General features: G+C 42.8%; 1 pseudogene; it reads right to left on the bottom strand.

Annotated features, from left to right (window-relative positions):
• Positions 1-1,253: 1,253 nt before the first annotated feature.
• Positions 1,254-9,462, bottom strand: LOC127204959 (fructose-bisphosphate aldolase A-like; annotated as a pseudogene).
• Positions 9,463-9,992: the final 530 nt, after the last annotated feature.

Genomic DNA, 9,992 nt, shown 5'->3' with positions numbered 1-9,992 from the left:
AGCTGCCCCGCGCCCTGAAAGCAAAGTTACACTTCTAGCGCGGGGGTGGCGGGCACACAAAACCCATTTCGGGAACAAAGTACCGGCTCGAGGCGCTCCGCTTCGGCTGAAGGCCAGCGGGCGGAAGCGGACACACCCACTCGCCTGTCACCATCGCGGAACCCGGGTTCTGGAGCGGGAGATCCCGGCTCCTCCTGCCCCAATTAAAACTGAGGGTCTCTGTTTTCTGGAAGCTGGAGCCATAGGACCCTCGGCTCCACGCCCCTCCTCAGATGTTTTCTTATCAGATGTAGCCTGGGCGGGTCGGGGTCCCCCTGGCGGCTGCATGGGCGCTGTGCTAACAGAATCAGGCCTGAAGCCCCAAGGGATGCTGCACGCCCCAAGCCCCCAGGGGGCTCAGCTTCTTCAAGGTCCTGGGAAATTGGCTCCCAATAGATAGGACTGATTAGGGAAGGTTCTGGGCATGGAGTTGTCCAGGACAGGGTCGAATTGCATCCTATGACTTAGAGTGATGAGTCTGAGATTCAACTTCAGGTATGAAATCCAATAAAAGCTTCAAGTTCCCCGAAATTATCAGTGAGTGAAATAATAGTTAAGCTGCAATTCTGCAAGAGACCAAAGTGATGACTCTGGCTGAGGGTCAAGTCAATAAATAAACTTTCTCATCCCAATTACTGCATTGGAGCATTCAGAGCACACCAGCCCTAGCTGGGCTACCGTTTTGTAAACCCAAGAGTCTCTTTGATTTTTTTTTTAACTCATAGATAAGAGACAAATATTCTGCCCTAGTACGTATCTATTTCAATGTGTCAGTTACTGATCTCTTTCCTCAGAGAGAAACGAACACACACACACACACACACACACACACACACACACACACACACACATACCGAAAAAAAATTATAGACTCAAAGAAAAATGAATGTAACGTGACTCCTGGAGCCCAGACAGGTCATTAAGGTGACACCCTCAGGCAATGAGGAAAGACTGTAAAAATGGGCAGTGGTGGGGAAAAAAATCATTTTTCTTCAATCTGGAGGCTGGAAGCTAAATACTTTCTGTTAAATTTCATGACCAAAATGTTTAAAAAAAAAAAATTAAAGGAGATGGGGTGGGGGTTGGAGAAATGAGTCACCGTTCTTCTGTAAGCCATCTGTGGTTTTCTTTTTCTCCCACCTTCATCTAGCACACTTGGTCCAAAGCCATGTGCTCAGTTCTCTTAAGTTTTCTAACACACTTGCCAAGGAGCCCTATGCGTAGCGTGGGCCCACTAACCCCTTGTAAGAGTATTCCCCAGATCTTTCCTTCTCTCCGATGTTCTCAAGAGTAGACACTTTGCAGTAAGCTTTCCTTATGTCCAAGGGAAGGAGTGATGGGTTCCTACCATCCAGGAGCTCATTGGACGTGACAAGATCTAAACGTACAATGAGACATTTAAATTGACAGTCCAATACATTACAGCAAGAAGAAGCACAAAACAATCAGGAATTCTATGAATGCTACATCTTAGTGTTTTGGCTATTTGTATTGGCAGCCTTGAAGAAAACATCTTTCCTATCTTGACATGTCTAAAATTCTGAATGTAAATCAGTATCTATCCTATCTCATCATTATTAACTTAATAAAAAAAGAGAAAGAAATCTCAAAGCAATTGAAGGAAACTGTTATTGTAAGTAAATAGTATTTCCTTTATGTGTCCTTTAAAAATTTTTGGCTCAAGTCTTCTTTTTAACTATGCTTAAATGCATATATATATATATATATCCAGACATTATAGGCATCAAGTGGCCAGGCAGTTCTCAAAGACAGACTGATGATGAAAGGCCGGGGAAGAAGGTCAAAGTTCATTTTTATCACCACTGATCATAATTACCAATCTGAACTTATATTCCAATTATTCAGCGGAAGGAGGAAGAGTATGGACAAGGTGAGATCATAAACATTTTAAATGTTTTTATTTTTAAAATAACTACTGTGAGTCAGGCAAGCCCAGTAGTAAATTTCCCTGTAAATTGAGGACTATCTGCAGTTCTGTAGTCTAAGTAATCCTCGAGAAGTCATCAGTTCCTCTCTGACACTTAGTGCTCCAGGCAGGCTCAGGTAAATTATTTAATCTTTGCTAATGGCCAATATTTTCCATCTGAAAAGAGCCCAATGAGCATTCCATGTCAGTAATGGATTTTGGGCTTAGCAACTCATATCCACTTTGATATAATAGCTAGGAATCAACTATTCTTAGTTCTCAAGGTAAAAGCCGCCTGTGTTTCACACATAATCGCTTTGTGAGTGTGTTATTCTGAGGTGTGTACGTCTCCACTAGAATTAGTCCATCCTAAAAGATTGCACAAGTACAGAGGAGAGAGAAAGTGCTGTTCTAATTGACGTTAACTATGTAATGCCTGCAAGACTTTTGAATATTATTTCTGTTTCCTAAGTAGAAAAAAAATACCTAATGTTGTTATGAGATAAGTTAAATAATATATATGAGATTCTCCTGACCTGTTACACATTTAATTGATTACACACCACTCAACAACCTTGTTTATGGTAACGAGAAAGAGAAAGGTTTTCCTCTGGTATCAAGAAGTCATGAAAAAAAAGAAAAAACTAACTACGAAGGTCAGCATTTTCATTCAGTACGCTATAAACATATAAATCTGATGAGTGATAAGGAATTTTTAATGAGTTACGGAAACATACGTTAGAATGAAAAAGCATGATCACTGGAATTTTAAGATTAAAAAAAGAATGTATGTATAGGTGTGAGCCTGTGTGTATGCATGCCGTTTGTGTGCAGGTGTCTGTGGAAGCCAGAAGAGGAGGCCAGGCTTTGGGGAACTGGAATTGCAGACAGTCATAAGGTGTCCAACACAAGGACTAGAAATGAATCATGAGCTCTCTAGAAAAAGCACCGAGTGCTCTTAACCACCCAGCAATCTCTCCACCCCGTCATGAGTATTTTAAAGTAGATCAGGTACAAGGCTAAGAGGAAAACTGTTAGAAAGTTTGGGTGAAATAAACCCACTTTGCCACAAATGGAGTCTATACCATCCTCAGACCTAAGAAGGATTCCCAGCACCAAATGGGGAGATCATTTGTTAGACTTTTGACTGAACTGCTTTGATCAAACTGTGAAAGGGATCAATAGCCTGTGGGCCCCTGAGCTACAGCACTGGCAATCACAGTTACATTTCAAATCAGGGGCAAAAAATAAAATAAAGTAAAATGAGAAAATGATCTTCCTGATTTTATCCTTAAAACAAAGATATAAGTAGAAAAAATGCAGGAGGAAAAGGGGTAGTGGGAAAATATATTTTAATAGATTGCATTCACTCTTCTCCCCCGTTAACACTGAATAAGTAGTGCCTGTTCATATTATTGTTTTTTACTGTGTCTCACTGACTCTCACTGTTCAGAGGATTTGGCGGCAGCAGCAGCTACAAATGTGACTAGGGTGTTCGACAAGCATGTAATCAACAGTGCTGCTACCTCTCAGATAGATACTTTATGATGTCAACACCATGGTGCTAATAGTTAGACACTTTATAATTTCGACATTAGCTCTTTTCTAGATAATAAACTGGTCAGGTTCTTTTTGTCTCAGGGGCACAAAACTGCTGAGGGGACACAATGTCCTTTATTAAGCCTCAGTTCTTTCCTCTAGGCATATATGTATTTGTATGAAGAGGAAAACTACCACATGGGCAGCAACAACCCACATAGTTACTTTCCAGTAAGTCTTCCTGATATCCCAGGTCAACTAACAGGGAGCTCATTTAATGTGATAGACCATCTAAACTTACAATGAGACATTTAAAATGTGTGTGTATAAATGTATATATACACACACACATATATATACACATTTATACATTATACGTTTTGTGATTTGGCACTGTTCACAGAAAATAGAGAACTGACGCAAATCATGGATAACACTGCAGCGGTGAGCCCCGAGTTCTGCTGTCCGTGGTCCTGAACAGGCCTTGTTGGTTGGTGCCTGGCCACTTGGTGTGGTCTGTCTTTGACATCACTGGATATAGAACAGCTGAGACCTCAGGATGTATTGCACAACCCTATTGAACCACATTTTTTCAAGCCAGTCACACTCAAAGGCTACTGGTTTGGCTTGCACATCAGAATTTGGGAAGTGGTGCATTAGGACACGGTTCACTTGCCTTGCAGCTGACTTGCATATGTCATCCTTCATTCCGGTCCCTTCCAGAAGTACCAACCAAAGTGCTGCCATTTTTAGCTGCATTCTATTTCCTGGTGGCTGTGTGGTATCCCATCGAGAGCATTCATCTTGCATCCATCTCGAGCCAAACAAACTAGGTTAGAATCCCAACTTGTACCGATCACCCTGAGTACTTTTGGCCTCATCCATAACGTTCTAATATTTGTCGTATAGTCTTGTAACCCAGCTTTGAGTATTTCAAAGCAGTTTCACCCCTCTTAGTCTTGCCGGTACTAGATGCTCAACGAATTTCTCAGCCACATGTGTGCACGACTTCCTGGATCAAGCTCACAACAAGATACACAGGCAAGGTGAAACCTTACCGTGGAAACAATTTAGTCTTCAATTTCTACTCAATAAAATAAAACCACTTTCAATTAGTTTATACAACAGAAGTTTAATCCCCGCCCATTTTTCTTTTAGCTGGCTTATTTTTACGCTTGTGATTATGATTTGGAGTAACAAAGATGAGGTCATTGCTAATAATTACATTGATCTGTTTTATTAAGTAAAAATAAGATGATTTGGTGGTTTGAATTTCCCAATGCTTATACGTATCTGGCTGTCTTAATTCTACAACTGACAGAAGCTGGTACGCACGTGCAACTGACTTTGTAAATGAGCAATCATTTTTACTGATGTATAGATCCCAATTAGGCCACAATGTTGGTAAAATAGAGTATGGTTTAAATTACAGCATGAAGAATCTCTAGGAAAATATCTTTGTACATATCTATTTGAGAACATGAGAAAATATTGACACACCCATTGTTTCTTCAAAACAAAACTTTAAACCTAATGATACGTTTTGTTACATCAGCCATTTCATGGCCTTTGATACCCGAGATCACTACTCACTGTGTGACCATTGGTCTGGGGACAAATATGGGTATGAGAACTAGAGCTAATGTGGACTTGAGGAGGCCCAGATCTTAATTTTGGGCACTATATTCAGCTTTTAAGGCTCCTGGCAGATACTTAAAGTATGTCTGTGTAAGGTCTTTCTTGTCCTCTCAATGATTAATTTATGAATGAAGCTAGTTGTGTAAGGCTCTCTCTCTCTCTGCCTAAGCCTGGGAATGTGACCCAGACAAGCTTGGGAAAGTGACCCAGAAAAAATTGAAGGCCAGTTTCAGTTTCTGAGATCAAGGTGGCCAACCGAGATAAACAATTTCAACTAAGGTAAACAATTCTCAGAAAAATACCATCTGGAAACTCTCTGGAGACTCCCCAACACCCCACCCTGCCAAGAATAGCCCCCAAGACCAACGGCCCCCTGCAATAGCCAATAACATTTAGACAAGCACCCTTAGCGACCACCAGAGCCAATCCTAACATAGGGCACGCAGCCCCTCCTAACCTTTAAGAGTAGCCTGTAACAGTGACTCGGTGTGCCTCCCTCCCGAGGGAGTGCTGAGGCCCCCTGACGCGCGTCAGAAATAAACCTTGTGCTTTTGCATCAACACTGTGGTCCTTGAGTGGTCTCTCGCGACGACCCCCTACCCGAGTGGACTCTAGGGTCCAACAGTTGCATGTTCAATATCATACAACAATCCTAGGCCGTGGCTAGGACTCTTCTTGTTACTCAGTGATCAGAGCTTATTTGACATTCAAGATACGGGTTGCTTTAAAGCTCGGGTAGCTTAAAAAAGTATGTCAGTATACGCAAGCATAAGCATCCCTCCAGCCTAACGGCACCTTCATTCCAAAGGAAACCACCTTGTAGCAAAATATAAACTGAATTTCAGCTTTACATTATTCATTCATTAATTTGGAGAGTATTTACCTCAACTATTTGGATTTTCCTCACATATGTTGTGGCATAGTGAGTTGGACAGTTCCATAAATAAATTGTTACATTATGAAGTATGACTTAATAAGTACACATAGTACTGATAAAGGGTCACTGGGTTCTTTGAGGTCACACTGGTCACTCTTCATTGTCCATTTGATTGGATTAATAAATTAATAAAGAACAACTCTGGGTGTGTGAGTGATAGAGAAGATTAAGGACGGAATAAAAACTTGCGCTGAATGTGGGGAACATGATTTCATGAGCTCATGGCCTGAACTGAATAAAAAGTGAGCAGAGAAAAGGTTAGCTAGGGGCCAGCACTCCCATCTCTCTGTTTCCTGACTATGAATGCATTGATTCAGGAAGGCCACTGCCTCATTCTCCTGCCACCGTGACTTCCCCAACATGGTGGACCAGACGCCCTTAAACTATGACCCCAAATAGATCCCTCCCCTCCCCACCCCAAGTTACTTCTGGTCAGGTATCGAGACAGAATAGCAAGAGAAATAGCTCGCACTGAGGAATTATGGGTAAAGGAGATTTCAAAGGCATGAGGATACAAGTCTGACTTTGAAATAAAAGAGGATATCAGGAAGTGGGCCGATAGCTGAATTCAGAGAGAAGAAATGTGTGTGCAGTTCCGGAGCAGAGAGCAGCAGGGCATGGTCAGAGGGTTGACGGTAATGGGGCGGGGGGCGGGGGGCGCAAGTGAGAACTCAAGCCACACGTGGCCGCATAAAAAGGAGGCTAGGAAGGCAGGAAGGGACTTGATCGTGGGGAGCCTTGCCTTCGGAGTTGAGGCGTGTGGGTTTTTCCCAGAGCAATCAGGAAACTGTCACAATGAGGTCTGACAGCAATGTAGAGGGTGGATGGAACAGCTGAGGAACTCAGGAGCAGACAGAAAAAATAATGTTAGGATATTTTTGTAAAGAGAGATGACAACTTGAGTCAGGAATGTGAAGACAGGAACGAAGAGGCATGGCACAGGTGAGGACTGGTGAGTGTTCACTAATTAGGAAGGGTGCGAGATAATCCCACAGGTTTCAGGTTAATGCCTTGGTGTTTTTTTAACTCTTCCTTAACAAACTCTACGTGATGTCAGGAGAATTGGTGCACATAAATAAAGCAAATCAGGATGCTTTCTATACAGGAGCTCCACAGGCAGGGGTTTACAATTGTTACCTTCGTGTTAAAATGAAGCATAGTTGATGGTATCGAACTTGTGATTGAAGGCATGAGGCACTCACCCAAGTCTCAGCCCTGCCCACCATCCCAGATGCATCACCACTGTCTCTGAAGAACTTCACACCTTCCCATTGTTGGTTCTCTGTGTGCGTACATTGCTATCAAGTTCAATTGACTTTGAGGAGTCCTCTGTTATTTTCTATTGGGAGGCAATCACTATGTTCTCTATTTCTGCCATAGTTAAAGCAACACATGGGACCTATCTTTTGCCTGAAGTTATGATCTCACTGTGTAAAGTATTTTTGGGAATGAGAAGTGAAGAAAAAGTGATATGTTTTAACTGGAGAGAGAGAGAGAGAGAGAGAGAGAGAGCGCCATAACAAGGATGCTCTTGACTCAAGGTGAAAAGTGGAATTCACAAAGTTGCCCCTTAAACTAAGAAAAATGGTAGTCACACTCAGAGCCTTGTAGACAGCTGCTGGTACCTTCTCAACTGCATACTGGCAGCGCTTCCAGGCATGATCCTCATCAGGGAGAATTTCAAACTCCACAATGGATACAATGGCCTTCAGCTGGCAGGTGCTGGCATAATGGGCCAGGACATTACCGCTTTCTATGATGGCAAGGATTGAGGGAGTTATGTTATTTAGTCTTCAGCACACAATGTCACTTGGCAAAGGCAGCTCCATCCTTCTTCTTATACTGGGCACAGTGTTCTGACAGTCCATCCAGGACTTGGGTAGTGGCCTTGCCATAGGTTACTGGCAAGGCCACCACGCCCTTATCTACCTTAATGCTCACTACACTGCCCTTCAACTTGATAACTTGGGGGAAGGGATGTCCATCATTTGCCTTCTGGTACAGCGTCTCATGGGAGAGGATCACCCTGGCACAATGCAGGGATTCACGTGGTCAGCAGCAGTCAGCAGCAGCTGGTGGTAGAACTGCCTGTTCTCTGTGCCAATGGACTTCAGGCACTTGGCAATGCTTCCAGTGGACTCATCTACAGCCAGGATGCCCTTGCCTGGAGCCCTGTCCACTTGGAAGGAACCTTGTTGAAGATCAACATGGTCACCCTAGGCCATGCTTGCACTCAGAAACTTTTCCAATGAGGAGATTGCCATGGTAACTGTCACAGCACTTTGTTGCACAGTGGCCCCTGCTGTCCCTGAGGTCACTTTCCTGTCTGGAGGGCAGAGTAAGGAAGAGGCATCCATCAACTTCAATGCTATCAACAAGTGCCCCCTGCTGAAGCCATGGGCTTTGACTTTCTCCTATGGCTGAGCCCTGCAGGCCTCTGTTCTAAAGACCGGGGATGGAAAGAAAAGGGACCTCAAGGCTGCCCAGGAGGAGTATATCACACAAGCCCTGGCTAACAGCCTTGATTGCCAAGGAAAGTATATCCCCAAGTTGTCAGTCTGCAGCCACAGCCCATGAACCTCTCTTTATTTGTAACCATGCCTACCAGCCAGAGGTGCTCCACCAACACTCCAGGCCCCTGCCTACCCACTCACTAATAAAGAGGGGCCTTCAGGATTCTTCTCATCACTCTTGAGGCTGACTGGTGTGTAGTGTTGTCTATGAATACTCTATTTTTGCCATCCCTTCCAGGCCACTGCCAATAAACTACTAGTTAAGAGGGGAAAATAAACTAAGAAAAATGTACTTCCCATGTTAGGCTACTGCAAACAAACATTGAGTTTAGACAATTCATTATATTGAAACCCACTAAATGGCTACCTGATTGCTCAATTAACTACTATCTATGATTTACTTAAATATGGCCTTAGGAAAAAATCTCAGATTTGTGTATGGGCTGTGTGTGTGTGTGTGTGTGTGTGTGTGTGTGTGTGTGTGTGTGTGCGCGCGCACACACGTGCGCGTCTTTTGAAAAATCATAGCCTTAGTAATATGAACCGAATTGAAAACCTACTTCTTGTGGTTTAGCTTTCATAGCACCAGAAAGTAATATGTAAGCTGCCAAGGGAGGGAAGCAATCAATAGTCCTATCTGGTTTCAAAGAACTATAGCAATGGCCAGAATAGAATGTTATTCCTAAAGGTGCAATAGTGGCACTCATATCTTGGCAGTAACCAACTGCTTTCTAATTAGACATAAGGCCCATTCAGCAAGAGGGAAACCTTGCCTGGTACTAGAAAGAGTACTATAACCTCTTTACTAAAACAGCATAATTCCTACCTGAATTCTGAAAGTTGTCCTTCTTATGCCCACAAATAATCATAACTCTCACCGCTCAGCAAAGAGAGGGAACAGAAAGATTGTCCGAGTCACAGGACCAGGAAGTCTGCAGTGATGTTGTGTCACCTATAAATGAAAGGGACACTTCATCCATGACACCTCAACAATGTGGCTGCCCACATAAGACCTGAAAGATGATACTATCAACAAATATGCTAATGTGAAGAGGGGAAATGTCACTGGTTTTCACTCTCAGACAAAAAAAACTGCAAGCAACCAACGAACGCTTATAAAGAATTCTTTTCTTCCAGAGGCGAGTCTCCTAAGTAGTAATCCAATGCAAATAGCTCTGTTCTAAAATCATATATACACAAACCACATTAAATAGACTCAGCAGGGTGTATTTATGTACTGATGAATTTACATATATGTAACAGTAATAACCCAAAAGATGTCATAAATTTGAGGAAGAGTGAGGAGGGACACTTGTGTTGGAAGGTGAGGATATGGGAAGACTTGGAGGAAGACCAAGGAAACGAGGAAGGGATGTAATTATATTTTAGCTGAAAAAAG

This window comes from Acomys russatus, chromosome 21 (assembly GCF_903995435.1).
Source record: "Acomys russatus chromosome 21, mAcoRus1.1, whole genome shotgun sequence".
Classification (NCBI taxonomy): domain Eukaryota; kingdom Metazoa; phylum Chordata; class Mammalia; order Rodentia; family Muridae; genus Acomys; species Acomys russatus.
The sequence above is the reverse complement of the archived record's forward strand: the minus strand, read 5'-3'. Positions and strand labels throughout refer to the sequence as shown.